This window comes from Ips typographus, linkage group LG5, assembly GCF_016097725.1.
Source record: "Ips typographus isolate SLU linkage group LG5, UJ_Ityp_2.0, whole genome shotgun sequence".
NCBI classification, from domain to species: Eukaryota; Metazoa; Arthropoda; class Insecta; order Coleoptera; family Curculionidae; genus Ips; species Ips typographus.
The window spans coordinates 3,380,694-3,399,287 of record NC_138426.1 but is presented as its reverse complement, the minus strand read 5'-3'; the positions used below and the strand labels follow the sequence as shown (position 1 = coordinate 3,399,287).

The 18,594-nt window shown below is 38.9% G+C and overlaps 2 non-coding genes and 1 pseudogene across 2 annotated transcripts; 2 read left to right on the top strand and 1 right to left on the bottom strand.

Moving 5' to 3' along the window:
* Positions 1-1,740: 1,740 nt before the first annotated feature.
* On the top strand, positions 1,741-1,902 carry LOC145730026 (U1 spliceosomal RNA). The gene has a single exon (XR_014178510.1). It is a non-coding gene; the product is annotated as a U1 spliceosomal RNA (small nuclear RNA).
* Positions 1,903-7,040: 5,138 nt separating this feature from the next.
* On the top strand, positions 7,041-7,227 carry LOC145730020 (U2 spliceosomal RNA). Its single transcript, XR_014178507.1, has one exon. It is a non-coding gene; the product is annotated as a U2 spliceosomal RNA (small nuclear RNA).
* Positions 7,228-11,017: 3,790 nt separating this feature from the next.
* Positions 11,018-11,196, bottom strand: LOC145730023 (U2 spliceosomal RNA; annotated as a pseudogene).
* Between the last annotated feature and the right edge of the window lie 7,398 nt (positions 11,197-18,594).

Here is an 18,594-nt window from a genome sequence, read left to right as displayed (position 1 = left end):
TGGTTGTATTGTTGATGGTCGCAGTTGAAGTTCACATAGTGTTATGAATAAAAAACGTTATTTTGTCAAAATGTCTTTCAAAAAGGTTGGAAAGAAAGGTGTTATCATATACAGCCAAGGCCGTGAAATCGTCAGTAACGTCTTACAATTTATGAAGAAAGAAGCAGAAGGAGTTTCCATTCCTTTGAAAAACTTGTTGTCTTTTATTTTCTTTATTAAAAACGACGAAAATGTTTCATTTTACTGATAAAATAATAGCACGCCACTGACTGGCTGCAACAACTTGGAAAGTAACGAGAGCAGCAATATTTAAAGCGAGACGTACAGAGATCGTGACATCATCGTTTGATGACGCCTGTGGCCTTTTCTTAGCTGATTCGAGCTCTAAGTACTGATATTTAATTAGCTCCATTAGTTAACTTGAACATCATTCACCTACAAGGATACTTGTAAAATGTCTACTAACCAAACATAGTTTATTTGCAAGTAATGTGTAACTCGAGTTCACATTTGATTAGTAAAGGTGTGTCCTGTGAAATGGTGTATTGAATTAGAAGCAAATTGTTTCCCTTTAGAGACTTTCAATCACTACATTTCACCTACCTTTGCTAATTTGGAACTCCACTATTATCCAAACAAACATTAGGTTAGTAAGACAAAGTTGTTTTTAGCATAGCTTGTATGGTGACAGGTTCACCCACTCACACTCAATCTGTGGAACAATCACTGTTTATGTGGTAAGACCAGTTTTCTTTGCCACCTATTGTACCTATGTAGCTTTTCACTTGAAGAAAATGTATACTGTACCTTGAACTGTGAATAAATAATTAATACAAACGTTCAGTGTACAAAGTTTTATTTGGAACAATTGAGTGTGTGGAAAAAAGAACACAATTATAATGTTAATACCTAAACCTAGAATAGAACAGCTCATGTAGATAGCTCAATTGAAAAGTTGGTTTTTCGACAATACCTACCCATATACAAAAAGTTTTGTCACCTGACTGATAATTTGACTGTGTAAGTCCATATTCTCTTCTTAGAAGGGGTTTCTCAGAGGTTTTATAGCCAGTTTAAGATTATTCACATTTCACAGTTTTAGTTGCAACACTGGTGAAGACCCTCGCTGATGATAGTCCATGAAGTTAAGCACATTGAAACTAAATCACACCACTTTTGAAGGAAGTATTTGGCCCCTTTGTTGTTGTCCCTGTACAGTAGGATACTTATCTTCAAAGATCTTCATTGTCCACTGTTTTCATCACTTTAAATCGTTTGGTAGTGTTATGAAGAGGCTTGAGATAGGTGATTCGGTCATCCTCATTAAATATTTGCAAGCAAAACCAGTGTTTTCTTTAAGAATTTTGCTACAAAGTAAATAAGTTTAGTAGAGACATTGAATGAGGTTATGAATGCAACTTACCAGAGTTTTGGGCTGTGGCTACTGATAAAGTGTTTTTATCACGTGGGTGTGGGTGTGTTTTTATCATGTGGGTAGTAACTCAAAATTATTACTAAATAAACTTGTTTTGATTACAGATTGACTGACAACGATTTGTTATGATTTTGAAAGGTTGGTAGCACGACCGGATATAAACTTTCCTTAACGACCAATACATTCACCAGATATCACTTTTGTATACTACATATACTGTCTGTACAGATGGCAGCACTGTCAACCGTTAGCCGCGCCTAAAAGATAAAAATGATAAACTACTTCTTTGGTTGGGGTGAAAAAGCATACTTACCTGGCGTAGGGGTTTACAGTGATCAATAAGGCTGTTCCCCCAGGGTGAGGCCCTCCATTGCACTACGGTAGGGCTGACCCCTGCGATTATCCCTAATGCGGATAACTCGGGCGCGTAATTTTTGGTAGTCGGGACTGCGTACGCGCTGTCCCGGATTAAATAACTTAAAAGAATAATGTATTTCATAACAGTCCAGAAAAAAGGTGATTCCCGTCCCGTGCGTACGTGACAGTTTTCCGTGGGAGACCGCTTCTCGGCCTTTTGGCTAAGATCAAAGTGTAGCAAAGCATAGTTGCACCATCTGTCAATAAAGCTTTAATTCGAGTGGCATTTTAAATTTGAACCACAAATTCAAATTACAATCTTGTGCTAAAACCGACAGTCCATCCTGTCAATATTTTCTCCTCCAAAGAAGTCGGGAGGCGTTCACCTCGAAGGCCTCCCAAGAGACGATGATAACGCATCTATAGCGTCGTCCACCCACACTTCTGAAGCCGACGGAAGAGGAAAAGCACGGGAACTCCGTTTTTCAAAAATTGTGGACCAGCTGAAGAAAAATATCAATGTTCTGAAGTGTTTAGATTGCAGTAATCTTCACCGAAGCCTTGTGAACAACCCCAAAGGCACAACAAATCCGAACATAGCCGAAACACTGGAGACGGCTATCGGACATTTGAAACGGACACACAACATGCAGCGGAAAAAAGCAAGCACGAGCACGACGGGTAAGCAGCAAAAACCCACTATACCTAGCGATAAGGAACCCGAACCGCTGATAAAACCGATGGATACTGAAAATATTGGATTTAAAACACCAAAGAAGTGTATTAAAATCAAACACTTATTCACGCAACCGACCAGCCCAACTACTGAAAATCGATACAACGTACTGGACAATGAACAACATTTAGACACTGAAATGGAGGACGAAGAAAGCACCGAACAAATGATACACACAAAGACAAATACAACACTGAAAACAAAACCGAAAGGAAGCAACAAACCACCCCCCATTGTTATAAAAGGCAAATTACACTGTCACAAAACTTTTCTAGCCGAAATAAAGAAAATTACCAAAAAGATATATAACTTTGAAGTATGCAAAAAACTCGGTTATATTGTATCCAGACGACGCCGATGACTACAAGACGCTCTTGAGACAACTGAAACAGGAAGACACGGAATTCCATACGTACACAACGGCCGAAGAAAAAACACATGCGTTTGTTCTTCGTGGACTTGACGGTGACATAAGTGAAGAAGAAATCAAACACGATCTACATGAGGAATACAACATGAAAATCCACAACATCTACAAAATGAAAAACACATTTCGACCACTCTACCTAATAGTTACCGACTCTAAATACACGGTAACTAAACTAAACCAAGAAATTAAAACGGTTATGGCTGTTGGAGTCACGTGGGAAAATCGAAGAAATCAAAAACAAATTGTGCAATGTCAAAGATGTCAAACCTGGGGACATTCAAGACAAAACTGTACCCGAAAACCAAGGTGCAGTCGATGTGCAGAAAGCCACGAACTTGATCAGTGCCCGAACAGGGACTTTGAGTCGAAATGTGCTAATTGCGGGGGCCAACACAGAGCAATAAGTACCACATGCCCAGTTTACCAATACAGAGTAAACAAACTGCGAGAGAAGAAGCTGGTAGACGCACCACCACCTGCAAAACCAGCCTGGCAGAACAAAAGACCGCAAAATAGGAACCAAGAACAACCACAACGGACGCAACAACGACGAAGAGAACGAAACTACGACGAGGAGTTTCCTGATACTCTGAGCCGTAGGAGCGAGCACGAGGACACGGGGAGAGTGACGAGTAGATGAGGAACAGCCGGCATGACCCAGGTGAGAGACCTTAATGATGCATTTGTCGAACTGAATTCTTTGATTGACTTAAATGAAGCCCTTATGGCAGTTAAACATTTTACTAGAATGTTGCGAGAGGGGGGAAATACTTCAAGAGAAAAATTTGAGATTATGACTCAATTTTTCAATGAAATTTTACCGAAATATAAAATCTAAATCGCGTTCAAAATAATCTGTTGGAACTGCAACGGGATTTTCAACAAATTAGGGGAATTAAATGACTACTTGACTTCGAGAAATGTTGACATAGCGATAGTTTTGGAAACAAAACTTCGTAATGAAGACAAACTCGACATTCAACGATACACAATAGAACGACAAGACAGACCTGACAGACGAACCAGAGGCTACGGCCGAGGAGGAGGCGTGCTCATTTTAATCAAAAATGGCATTCCTTATAAGCGACTGCCAAATTTAGGCACTACAATAGAACATGTTGCTATTACCTTAAAAACAATGCAACAATTGCAGGTGTTTACGCTCCTCCCTGGCTAAATATGACTGAAAATGACCTAACTCCATTCTTCATCGTAACTCCGCGATGCTTAGTACTCGGCGACTTAAACGCGAAACATACACTCTGGAATAATCACATAAATAACAGAGCGGGGCTTTTATTGCACCAATACTTACACGACAATGACCATCTCCAACTACTTTACACCGACGAACCCACACACTATCCACTTGACAACAATAGCGCACCATCTTACATTGACATAGGCATTAATAAAGGCCTAAGAGGACTATCTGATCTCCAGACAGAGACTGCACTAAACTCAGACCATTTACCAGTCTATGTGGTCTGGAATGAGGCTAGAGAAACGACACAACGAACAGTCTACGACTACACTAATTTTAATTGGCCATTATACCGACAAAGACTTAACGAAATAACTATTATTCCCCGTGACATCAATTCAATTGAGGCTCTTGAAGCCGAGGTTGAAAGTTTCACGAGGAATGTATGTCAAACAAGAAACGCTCTCGCCAGAAAAGTGGTAAGCAAACCTAAAGAAGACAGACTACCTCACGAAATTCTAGATCTTATACGGACTAAAAACCGAATAAGAAAAAGATGGCAAAATACAAGACGTGACGAAGACAAGCGGACAATGACAGAACGTACAAATCAAATACGTACTGACATCAAAACATACAAGAACAAATGTTGGACAGAAAAACTAACTAAACTAAACGTACGCGACAATTCTCTATGGAAAGTAACAAAAAATCTTCGAAAAACAAATGAAAAAGTTCCGACCATTACGCATATTGGACGTGACTTTTTTACAAACGAAGACAAAGCAGAAGTAATCGCAGAACACTTTCCAAACGTCAATAAAGAAACACCTGACACGACTGACGAACAACGAAACATAACAAATAGAGTGGCCAGTTTTGTCGAGCGAAAATACCCCATCCCACCCCGCACTTACACTTCACTTCAAACCACTCCTGGCGAAGTGAAAAAATTCCTTCAAAATCTCCCTAACAATAAAGCTCCTGGACCAGATACCATAACCTACAAACTCCTCAAAAACCTTCCACGAAAAACCATAGTCCAACTAAACCACATAGTAAACGGCATCATCTTACACCAACATTTCCCAACTCAATGGAAATCCACTATAATTGTACCCATTCCCAAACCTGGAAAAAATGCAACCAACCGCGAGTCATACCGACCTATATCGTTGGTCAACTCTGTCGCTAAACTTGTTGAAAAAATTCTCCTGGAAAGAATAAATAGAGAGGTGGAAAAACTTTCCATTATACCTCCCGAACAATTCGGTTTTAGGCCGAATCATAACACCACTATGTTGGCCGCAAAAATTGCTTGTGAATCGTACAATAAATTCAACCAGGAGATGAATACAGCAATGTTATTGCTAGACATGGAAAAAGCTTTTGACTCGGTATGGCACGCGGGGTTGATATACAAACTCTTTGCCATTCATAAACTTCCCCTTCACCTAATATCCTTAATTCATTCCTACATACAAACTCGAACTTTTCAAGTCCGCGTTGAGGACGCCCTTTCCACCCCAAAAAACCTTCATACAGGTGTACCCCAAGGAACAGTTCTTTCTCCTCAACTTTACATCCTTTATACTGCAGATATTCCTAAACATCCCATGACAAATCTGGCCTTATACGCAGACGACACGACAATCTACAGTCATGATAGTTGTGTGCAACATCTGGTGACATCTGTACTCAACTCTATGAGTTAGAAAGTACAGATGGCGTTCCAAAATCTAGGAACAGCACCATTAATGCCGCATCATTCGGTAAACACCGATCTGATTGGTTGAAAATGGTGAGGTTTTGTTTTTTGTTTATCAATCCCAATCCTCTGACCGGTTTCGCCGTATTACGGCTCATCAGAGAGGCTATAGAATATAGCCAATATATATATATTGGCTATAGTATATATAGATATACTTTGTATATCTATCCCCTTTAAGTCCAGAAAACAAACTTTTAATTTTTAAAACCATACTTAGACCAATACTGACTTACGCTGCTCCTGTCTGGAACATTGTACCTGACAGAGAGAGACGACGACTACAAGTGCAACAAAACAAATCACTGAGAGCAATAACGTCCTCCAGAATTTATACTAGAGTGACAGACCTACACAACATGACTGGTGTTGAATACATCAGTCAATTTATAGACAACATGTCCGAAAAGTTTTATACCAGTCATATTCAGGGCTCTGAATTGACACGAAATTTAACGGACATAAGATTTGATCCAAATCAAAGACAAATACACGGACCCATCTACAAACGGTTACCAATCTACTACCGAAATTTACAACCACCTTAACCACTTCAACACTGAAACAAACGCACGCACTTACACACGATTACTCTAATTTCTCCACTCACCATAAAACCTCACTGAAACGTACCAACAACACGGGGAGTAGGTGGGGACTCTGAATGTTGTGTTTGGATAATATCCAACACAACGGGATGAGTCATGAACCAAAACCTGGAGCAGTAACAACTTACGCACGAAAAGCCATTAAGGCCTGCCGTATATTTAAAACGGTACCGATTTTTAAAGGGTTTTTTCTTTCATTTTTCCCTAATTTCAAATTTTGAAAGTAAATTCAACCTCTCGCAGCTTTTCATAAAAAATACGCTTTAGCCATCAGCGCCAGAGAATTCTAAAGTTCCCGCATAAAGGTCTCGCATCTGGGAGGCGGGATGTTACTCTGAAACAACCTCACAATCCCGATGTTTCTCAAAGGCTTAACATCCAGCCTGCCTGTTTATCAGGTTTTCGTGTTCGCGCCTATACGCTTAGCGTATTAGGTAACAGCGGGCAACACACGTCATTATCATCTTGTACATAATACATTCACCTGTAAATATGTAAATAAACTTCATATATATATATATATATCAAAGTGTAGTATCTGTTCTTATCAGCTTAATATCTGATACGTCCCGCATGCGGGACCAGTATATTAAACTGATTTTTGGAAATTGACGGAGGTTAGGGGCTTGCTCCACCTCTGTCGCGGGTTGGCTCGGTATTGCAGTACCGCCGGGATCGGCCCATTTTATCCAATTTAAAGTAAAATTTTTATTTGAACCAGAACCATGATGTCAAACCTGGGGACATTCAAGACAAAACTGTACCCGAAAACCAAGGTGCTATCGATGCGCAGAAAGCAGAATCAGACATGGACATGGAAACTACTGAAAACACAGAGGACTTAATAAGAAACAAAGCTATACCCACATTAAACAAGAAGGCCTCGACATAGTGTAATTTCTAGGTTACATGCCCCTCCTCTAAAAAGTGTTCGCCCCGAACACTAAAATTCTATATTACAAAATCAACTTCTCATCTTTGCTTATTTTCATATGAATCTTAATATTAACCGATGTTGCTTATTTGCTACAGAGGGTATTGTAAAAAGTTTATTAAAAAAATATCTTAAAACTACTTCTCTCTCCTAGATAATGTTTTCATACACAAAAATAGTATATTATTCAACGAGCTTTTTATGATTGCCATTAATCCCTAAGGGGGATGTTTACGTCACGAGCCGCAGGCGAGGGCCGCAAATCTCCCGTGGGATTAATGGCCATAAAAAACGAGGATAATACTATACTTTGTCCACGACCACTGTCCATTACCACTAATGCCAAGTGCAGGCAAATTAGAAGTTGATACTCTTTTATGTAGATAATAAATAATATATGTAATCTCTCAAATCCGCCATAACAACTGAAAAGTCAAACTCGATACGATTAGGATCGCGTTTAGAATGGCCGTCGGTGTACAAGTCGTGACAGAATTTGGGAAAAAATGGATCACGTGAACAATTTATTTACATAACTATATGGTGGCATGTGACAAAGGCCACGGTGCGCACACCAGCCCTATTTCTGAACGCACCCCCAGCGTTGCCGCCTACGACCTCAAGGGCACTGACGTTGTCAATGTCAACTTAAAAAACCACAGAACTAATACACCAAAAATATTTCAAATATAAATTATGGAATTTACCTAATGATTTGGCAAACTCCTGTACTGTGTTATTGCGGTGTATTTGTTAAGAAAATGGTATTCTGAATTAGCAGTAATTGCAAAGACATAAGTGGATGTCTACATGCAAGCAATACCGCATATCCCATGTTTTATGCTTGGTGTGCAACCACCTTTAGGTCGAGAGGGAATAATGATCATTATTCCTCTTCATTAATCACTCTGACGCTATATGACCTTCATTTATCTTCTGTCAACACGCTGAATATTAGTACATTATTGGTTGGTCGTGGACAAAATAATTAATCCTATCATTGGGTCACCGTTCAACGTTGTGTTGCGTCTATCTTCTTGCTCTCCTTTTTGGCCAAGATTTACGTCAACTACACATTGTATTGTACACTGGGCACCCACATCTAGGCGGAAACGCATCACCTAGACTTTATCTCATCAGAGTGCTTCCTCTTGGCACTGTACTCGCTAAGCGGCAAACTCAATCCCTGAGCTTCATCATCTTTTGTCGTTTGCTGCTTTTCTGGCACATCTGTACACTTCTTAACGTAAGCTTGTTTGGTGATGCTTTTTTCGACTTTGCGTGCACACTGATGTAGAACCGTCGTGGCGGAACCCATCTGAAGATGCTGGTTTCTCCAAAACTTGTTGCTTTACTTCCTTAAAAGGTATGGCAATTTGTTGATAGACGCAACAAGGTCGTCCGGTGGCCACTGAAATGAACAATATATTATTATTATTTTTTATTTAATAAACAAACAAGAATCCTATAACATGGATTTGTTATAGGATTCTTGAGTTTGATGCTGATATTTGCACTTGATCTAGTTTTAAATAAACACACGATACTTGCACTATTTTGCTGTCTCAGCAAAGAACTTAGGTCAGAAATGGCGTCACTGGTTTAGAAAATTGAGACAATGTTATTACTAAACTGCAACTATGCAAACTATACATGTTTTTACGATACCCAATTACTCAGTTGAATTTTACCTTTACCAAATTAATACAAATATACATATTATTGTGCTCATCAGGTCGCTCTTGACTTTACCCTACTCGATTCAGGCAAATGCGAGCCTGTAAACTATATGAAAATCAGTAGTCTGGGATCAAACGGGGCACCTCCACCATGACACGTTAAGGGGTAGCTCAGAGGGAAGAAAACTCAGGTTTCAAACAAATGTTCTCTGACTCAAAGTTCTTACTCCAAGTATTGTGAGGAAGTTGACTAGTGAATTAACCTCGAATTCACCTTGTCCATCTCCAAGCTAATAAGCTATTTATAACCTAGTTGATTAAAACTATACCAGTTTGTAAATAATACCCATGTAAAGAGTACTTACATTATATTTATGTGAGTCAAGTGTTTGAGTAGTAAGTTTATTAACCCTTCAAGAAGTCAAAATATACTGTCCAAACCAAACAGACACAAGATGTCTGCTCTGAAGTTATATGTCGAGATTGGAACCCTCGCCAGGCGCCATCTCTAAGAAATCATATTATTTAGAAAGTAAAGCAACAGAATAAATGTCACAGTATCTTTAGACTGTAGTAAAGCGACCACAGCTATTCACCATAAAATCAATAGTTTATTACAACAACAACAACATAATTTATACAACAAGTGACAAACCATTTTTTATTCAAGAAAAGCACAATTAGGCCCACGAGGGTAGCAAATGGCCTGTTCTTCGAGTGAATAAACAGGTTTAAATCATCATCAACCATTTTTTATTTATATACTGAATTTTCGTTAAGTCATTGAAAAGTGTCGCGTATTCAACAGACCACTATACTTATGCTTTATCGACTACCGTAAGGCCTTCGATAGCATTAATTGGAATTGGCTCTGGACGGTTCTGAAGGAGATGGGAGTACCGGATCATCTGCCATTTTTAATTCATAATCTGTACATACCCAGAAAGGCAGTCGTAAGAGTTGACAATCAACTATCCAATCTCTGTAAAAAAGAAAAAGGGGTTCGTCAAGGATGTATCCTGTCGCCTCCTCTATTTAACATCTATGTAAAAATATTATATGAGAAGGTTGATCGACGGATGGAACGGCGGAATTACAGTTGGTGGAATAAAGATATCTAATCTTGGTTATGCGGACGATAAATGGAAAGTAATAACCTTGGATTGGCCATCAACTACTCAAAGAGCAAAGTTAGGATCATCGACAGGACACTAGGAATAATATGCCAGACATTCTTCACATGGGTCAATGTCAATTCGTGAACCAATACATCTATCTGGGAGCACTGATTCCAAATGAGGGTGGCTGTTCTCAGGAAATTGTTTGTAGATGCGAAATCGCTAGACGGACAGCGAAAAGCCTACAAAAAACATGGAAAGATACTGCTATCACATTAAAGCAAGAAGAACTAATGCGTTCATCATACAAAAAGTAAACGAACCCCAAAAGTTATCCAAAATAGTGCAAGCTCGAATCCTTAGATACTTCGGGCACATTCAGAGAAGAGACGAGAACAACTTGGAGCGACTAATAATTCAGGGTCGGGTAGAAGATACTAGGACCAGAGGAAGGTCTCCTACGCGTTGGACTGATCAAATAAAGGCATCCACTGACTTTACAGTCAACCAAGTAGCACTCAGCATCTACAACCGAAGAAAGTGGCGTGAAATTGTAGAGCGAGCAACGAAGAAAACCGAAGCCTGATCACGAATCTTCTGTCAAGAGGAAAACGAAGAAGAAGATAAAGCTAAAATGAGTCTTCCACGAAAACATCATAAAATGTTGGTTTGCGAGATACAATGTTTCAAAGCTTGATAAACTAATAACTAGTTGTGTGATTTAAATGAAAATTTCACTTTAAATTGATTAAACTGGGCCGATCCGGGCGGTACTGCAATACCGGGCCAACCCGCGACAGAGGTGGCGCAAGCCCCTAACCTCCGTCAATTTCCAAAAATCAGTTTAATATACTGGTCCCGCATGCGGGACGTATCAGATATTAAGCTGATAAGAACAGATACTACACTTTGATATATACAGGGTGTCTAAAAAGTCTGGAATATTGCAAATATCTCGAAAACTGCTGATTTAATTTTTCTCAAAATTTGCGTCTTGTTAAAGTAAATAACAGCGCATGACGTGAGGGTGAAATGAGGTTCGCAAGTATACAGGGTCAGTCACAAAGTATACCAACTTTCTTAATTCAAACCTAACACACACTGTATATTACTTCAGATTTTAAGAGTACTTATAAAGGCCAATTCAACGATATACGATTTTTTTTTTTTTGATTTTTTTGTTTTTTTTTTTTGATTTTTTTTTTTTATTTTTTTTTTTTTGTACCTGCCTATAACAATGATAGGTGTAACAATGACAGCTAACGTCAATATAATGTTAAATTAATTGGCAAATTTTCCTATTACTTAAAATGGTGTTTTTGAGTGAGAAGGATACTTAAGATGTCAGTCTTTTCCTTCTCACTCAAAAACACCATTTTAAGTAATAGGAAAATTTGCCAATTAATTTAACATTATATTGACGTTAGCTGTCATTGTTACACCTATCATTGTTATAGGCAGGTACAAAAAAAAAATCAAAAAAAAAAATAATAATAAAAATCGTATATCGTTGAATTGGCCTTTATAAGTACTCTTAAAATCTGAAGTAATATACAGTGTGTTAGGTTTGAATTAAGAAAGTTGGTATACTTTGTGACTGACCCTGTATACTTGCGAACCTCATTTCACCCTCACGTCATGCGCTGTTATTTACTATAACAAGACGCAAATTTTGAGAAAAATAAAATCAGCAGTTTTCGAGATATTTGCAATATTCCAGACTTTTTAGACACCCTGTATATGAAGTTTATTTACATATTTACAGGTGAATGTATTATGTACAAAAGATGAAAATGACGTGTGTTGCCCGCTGTTACCTAATACGCTAAGCGTATAGGCGCGAACACGAAAACCTGATAAACAGGCAGGCTGGATGTTAAGCCTTTGAGAAACATCGGGATTGTGAGGTTGTTTCAGAGTAACATCCCGCCTCCCAGATGCGAGACCTTTATGCGGGAACTTTAGAATTCTCTGGCGCTGATGGCTAAAGCGTATTTTTATGAAAAGCTGCGAGAGGTTGAATTTACTTTCAAAGTTTGACATTAGGGAAAAATGAAAGAAAAAACCCTTTAAAAATCGGTACCGTTTTAAATATACGGTAGGCCTTAATGGCTTTTCGTGCGTAAGTTGTTACTGCTCCAGGTTTTGGTTCATGACTCATCCCGTTGTGTTGGATATTATCCAAACACAACATTCAGAGTCCCCACCTACTCCCCGTGTTGTTGGTACGTTTCAGTGAGGTTTTATGGTGAGTGGAGAAATTAGAGTAATCGTGTGTAAGTGCGTGCGTTTCTTTCAGTGTTGAAGTGGTTAAGGTGGTTGTAAATTTCGGTAGTAGATTGGTAACCGTTTGTAGATGGGTCCGTGTATCTGTCTTTGATTTGGATCAAATCTTATGTCCGTTAAATTTCGTGTCAATTCAGAGCCCTGAATTTGACTGGTATAAAACTTTTCGGACATGTTGTCTATAAATTGACTGATGTATTCAACACCAGTCATGTTGTGTAGGTCTGTCACTCTAGTATAAATTCTGGAGGACGTTATTGCTCTCACTGATTTGTTTTGTTGCATTTGTAGTCGTCGTCTCTGTCTGTCAGGTACAATGTTCCAGACAGGAGCAGCGTAAGTCAGTATTGGTCTAAGTATGGTTTTGAAAATTAAAAGTTTGTTTTCTGGACTTAAAGGGGAGTTTGGATTCATTAGGGGATATAATTTTTGGGATGCGGCAAAGTGTTTTTGGATAAGATAGGACACGTTGGAATAAAAGGTGAGTCTTCGGTCAAATACTACGCCCAAGTATTTTACTTGTTTTTTCGGTGTTATCGGAATGTTTTGTATGAAAAGTGGGGTGATGTTATAATTTGTATTTTTCTTAGTAAAGACAATTAGTTCCGTTTTTTGAGCGTTAATTTTAAGTTTCCATTTGTCATAAAATGGTAATAAAATTCTGATATGGTTGTTGATCCGAATTTTTGCTACTTGAGCGTAGTAAGAGTGACTGTAGATTGTCGTGTCGTCTGCGTATAAGGCTAGATTTGTCATGGGATGTTTAGGAATATCTGCAGTATAAAGGATGTAAAGTTGAGGAGAAAGAACTGTTCCTTGGGGTACACCTGTATACAGGTTTTTTGGGGTGGAAATGGCGTCCTCAACGCGAACTTGAAAAGTTCGAGTTTGTATGTAGGAATGAATTAAGGATATTAGGTGAAGGGGAAGTTTATGAATGGCAAAGAGTTTGTATATCAACCCCGCGTGCCATACCGAGTCAAAAGCTTTTTCCATGTCTAGCAAAAACATTGCTGTATTCATCTCCTGGTTGAATTTATTATACGCTTCACAAGCAATTTTTGCGGCCAACATAGTGGTGTTATGATTCGGCCTAAAACCGAATTGTTCGGGAGGTATAATGGAAAGTTTTTCCACCTCTCTATTTATTCTTTCCAGGAGAATTTTTTCAACAAGTTTAGCGACAGAGTTGACCAACGATATAGGTCGGTATGACTCGCGGTTGGTTGCATTTTTTCCAGGTTTGGGAATGGGTACAATTATAGTGGATTTCCATTGAGTTGGGAAATGTTGGTGTAAGATGATGCCGTTTACTATGTGGTTTAGTTGGACTATGGTTTTTCGTGGAAGGTTTTTGAGGAGTTTGTAGGTTATGGGATCTGGTCCAGGAGCTTTATTGTTAGGGAGATTTTGAAGGAATTTTTTCACTTCGCCAGGAGTGGTTTGAAGTGAAGTGTAAGTGCGGGGTGGGATGGGGTATTTTCGCTCGACAAAACTGGCCACTCTATTTGTTATGTTTCGTTGTTCGTCAGTCGTGTCAGGTGTTTCTTTATGGACGTTTGCAAAGTGTTCTGCGATTACTTCAGCTTTGTCTTCGTTTGTAAAAAAGTCACGTCCATTATGCGTAATGGTCGGGACTTTTTCATTTGTTTTTCGAAGATTTTTTGTTACTTTCCATAGAGAATTGTCGCGTACGTTTAGTTTAGTTAGTTTTTCTGTCCAACATTTGTTCTTGTATGTTTTGATGTCAGTACGTATTTGATTTGTAAGTTCTGTCATTGTCCGCTTGTCTTCGTCACGTCTTGTATTTTGCCATCTTTTTCTTATTCGGTTTTTAGTCCGTATAAGATCTAGAATTTCGTAAGGTAGTCTGTCTTCTTTAGGTTTACTTACCACTTTTCTGGCGAGAGCGTTTCTTGTTTGACATACATTCCTCGTGAAACTTTCAACCTCGGCTTCAAGAGCCTCAATTGAATTGATGTCACGGGGAATAGTAGTTATTTCGTTAAGTCTTTGTCGGTATAATGGCCAATTAAAGTTAGTGTAGTCGTAGACTGTTCGTTGTGTCGTTTCTCTAGCCTCATTCCAAACCACATAGACCGGTAAATGGTCTGAGTTTAGTGCAGTCTCTGTCTGGAGATCAGATAGTCCTCTTAGGCCTTTATTAATGCCTATGTCAATGTAAGATGGTGCGCTATTGTTGTCAAGTGGATAGTGTGTGGGTTCGTCAGTGTAAAGTAGTTGGAGATGGTCATTGTCGTGTAGGTATTGGTGCAATAAAAGCCCCGCTCTGTTATTTATGTGATTATTCCAGAGTGTATGTTTCGCGTTTAAGTCGCCGAGTAATAAGCATCGCGGAGTTACGATGAAGAATGGAGTTAGGTCATTTTCAGTCATATTTAGCCAGGGAGGAGCGTAAACACCTGCAATTGTTGCATTGTTTTTAAGTGTAATAGCAACATGTTCTATTGTAGTGCCTAAATTTGGCAGTCGCTTATAACGAATGCCATTTTTGATTAAAATGAGCACGCCTCCTCCTCGGCCGTAGCCTCTGGTTCGTCTGTCTTGTCGTTCTATTGTGTATTGTTGTATGTCGAGTTTGTCTTCATTACAAAGTTTTGTTTCCAAAACTATCGCTATGTCAACATTTCTTGAAGTCAAGTAGTCATTTAATTCCCCTAATTTGTTGAAAATACCGTTGCAGTTCCAACAGATTATTTTGAACGCGATTTAGATTTTATATTTCGGTAAAATTTCATTGAAAAATTGAGTCATAATCTCAAATTTTTCTCTTGAAGTATTTCCCCCCTCTCGCAACATTCTAGTAAAATGTTTAACTGCCATAAGGGCTTCATTCAAGTCAATCAGAGAATTCAGTTCGACAAATGCATCATTAAGGTCTCTCACCTGGGTCATGTCGGCTGTTCCTCGTCTACTCGTCACTCTCCCCGTGTCCTCGTGGTCGCTCCTACGGCTCAGAGTATCAGGAAACTCTTCGTCGTAGTTTCGTTCTCTTCGTCGTTGTTGCGTCCGTTGTGGTTGTTCTTGGTTCCTATTTTGCGGTCTTTTGTTCTGCCAGGCTGGTTTTGCAGGTGGTGGTGCGTCTACCAGCTTCTTCTCTCGCAGTTTGTTTACTCTGTATTGGTAAACTGGGCATGTGGTACTTATTGCTCTGTGTTGGCCCCCGCAATTAGCACATTTCGACTCAAAGTCCCTGTTCGGGCACTGAACAAGTTCGTGGCTTTCTGCACATCGACTGCACCTTGGTTTTCGGGTACAGTTTTGTCTTGAATGTCCCCAGGTTTGACATCTTTGACATTGCACGATTTGTTTTTGATTTCTTCGATTTTCCCACGTGACTCTAACAGCCATAACCGTTTTAATTTCTTGGTTTAGTTTAGTTACCGTGTATTTAGAGTCGGTAACTATTAGGTAGAGTGGTCGAAATGTGTTTTTCATTTTGTAGATGTTGTGGATTTTCATATTGTATTCCTCATGAAGATCGTGTTTGATTTCTTCTTCACTTATGTCACCGTCAAGTCCACGAAGAACAAACGCATGTGTTTTTTCTTCGGCCGTTGTGTACGTATGGAATTCCGTGTCTTCCTGTTTCAGTTGTCTCAAGAGCGTCTTGTAGTCATCGGCGTCGTCTGGATACAATATAACCGAGTTTTTTGCATACTTCAAAGTTATATTCTTTTTGGTAATTTTCTTTATTTCGGCTAGAAAAGTTTTGTGACAGTGTAGTTTGCCTTTTATAACTATGGGGGGTGGTTTGTTGCTTCCTTTCGGTTTTGTTTTCAGTGTTGTGTTTGTCTTTGTTTGTATCATTTGTTCGATGCTTTCTTCGTCCTCCATTTGAGTGTCTAAATGTTGTTCATTGTCCAGTACGTTGTATCGATTTTCAGTAGTTGGGCTGGTCGGTTGCGTGAATAAGTGTTTGATTTTAATACACTTCTTTGGTGTTTTAAAACCAATATTTTCAATATCCATCGGTTTTATCAGCGGTTCGGGTTCCTTATCGCTAGGTATAGTGGGTTTTTGCTGCTTACCCGTCGTGCTCGTGCTGGCTTTTTTCCGCTGCATGTTGTGTGTCCGTTTCAAATGTCCGATAGCCGTCTCCAGTGTTTCGGCTATGTTCGGATTTGATGTGCCTTTGGGGTTGTTCACAAGGCTTCGGTGAAGATTACTGCAATCTAAACACTTCAGAACATTGATATTTTTCTTCAGCTGCTCCACAATTTTTGAAAAACGGAGTTCCCGTGCTTTTCCTCTTCCGTCGGCTTCAGAAGTGTGGGTTGACGACGCTATAGATGCGTTATCATCGTCTCTTGGGAGGCCTTCGAGGTGAACGCCTCCCGACTCCTTTGGAGGAGAAAATATTGACAGGATGGACTGTCGGTTTTAGCACAAGATTGTAATTTGAATTTGTGGTTCAAATTTAAAATGCTACTCGTATTAAAGCTTTATTGGCAGATGGTGCAACTATGCTTTGCTACACTTTGATCTTAGCCAAAAGGCCGAGAAGCGATAACGATATTTTAATTTTTAATTGCGACCCACTAAAATCATACTAGTAAAAGGGGTAATATAGACATGGCGGCTCCTACTGACGGCAGTAAAGTGTATTAAATGCTTAGCTTTATGACGCTCTTGATCGCATGGCGACCATAATGTTACCATTTATATGTCAGAGTCATCATTTTATTCAAAATCTCCTTATTAGAGACAATTACTAAATGAGAGGTTTTATTCTAGCAAAATACTATACTTTTACACAAAGAGCAAAGAAAGAAGGGACAGCCGGCATAATTCCTTTGATGTTGGGGTGATGTTTTTGGCTGACCTCGGTTTGCCTTGGGTAGGCAACATGTTGCCGGTTGTCTCTTATCTTATTTCAGGTTGAAATAAAAATTGCATCCAATTTTCAGGATCAAATATTAACTAAGGAAGATATCAATTCTTATTAACTATTATTAACTTTAAACCAGCCAAAAATTTCAAAGATATGAACGACACTAGAATTTCTGACTGCCATATAAAAGAAAGAAGAGTAAGAATGATTACTAACCATATGCCGTGTCTACATTAAACGGACAAAACAAAAACAGAAAACAAAACTTTTTTCAAACTTTTATGCAACAAAACATTTTCGAAACAAAGTCCACATCGCACACCTTTTATTAAAAACAAAACAGTAACAAACATTCCATGTTTCAGTTTTGTCTTTGCAGTCCACACTATAGCATGTTTCGATACCGTTTTCGTGCTGAGGAAGACGACGATTTTGTATTAATGGCTGGTTATTATTATATTTTGTTAAATTTGTAGAAGAAAAGAAGACGTTTTTGGGCACAGACGAACGAGTCTCTGAGTCGAAAATTTGATTAGAGATATCCGTGAAGACGATATTGGTTTATCAGGCGAGATATGTTCTAGTTTAGAGCTCGAATCAGATGAGAAAAGGCCACCGCATCATCAATGACGCAGTTTTTAAAACTATTTCTTTCTCCTTCTACAGTTGCCGTCGCATTAGATATAATCAGAGGCGTCCTATTAAAATATTCCCGAAAATAAATTGTTTAGCGGTCAAAAAGCCACTTGGCAACGTAGTACGGTTTTTACTTGGACACAATTAAAACAGATGCGGCAGCGGCCAGGGACAGATGGACCTTTTTATATGCTTTTACTAGCCGGCACTCTAAACGGTGTTGCCAAGTTTAAAAAAATGTAGTGGCGAACAGGGAGACTTAGGGGGTTAGGTTAGGTTCCGTTTTAGTCTGGTGTTTTGGTTGTATTGTTGATGGTCGCAGTTGAAGTTCACACAGTGTTATGAATGAAAAACGTTATTTTGTCATAATGTCTTCCAAAAAGGTTGGAAGGAAAGGTGTTATCATACACAGCCAAGGCCGTGAAATCGTCAGTAACGTCTTACAATTTATGAAGAAAGAAGCAGAAGGAGTTTCCATTCCTTTGAAAAACTTTTTGTCTTTTATTTTCTTTATTAAAAACGAAGAAAACGTTTCATTTTACTGATAA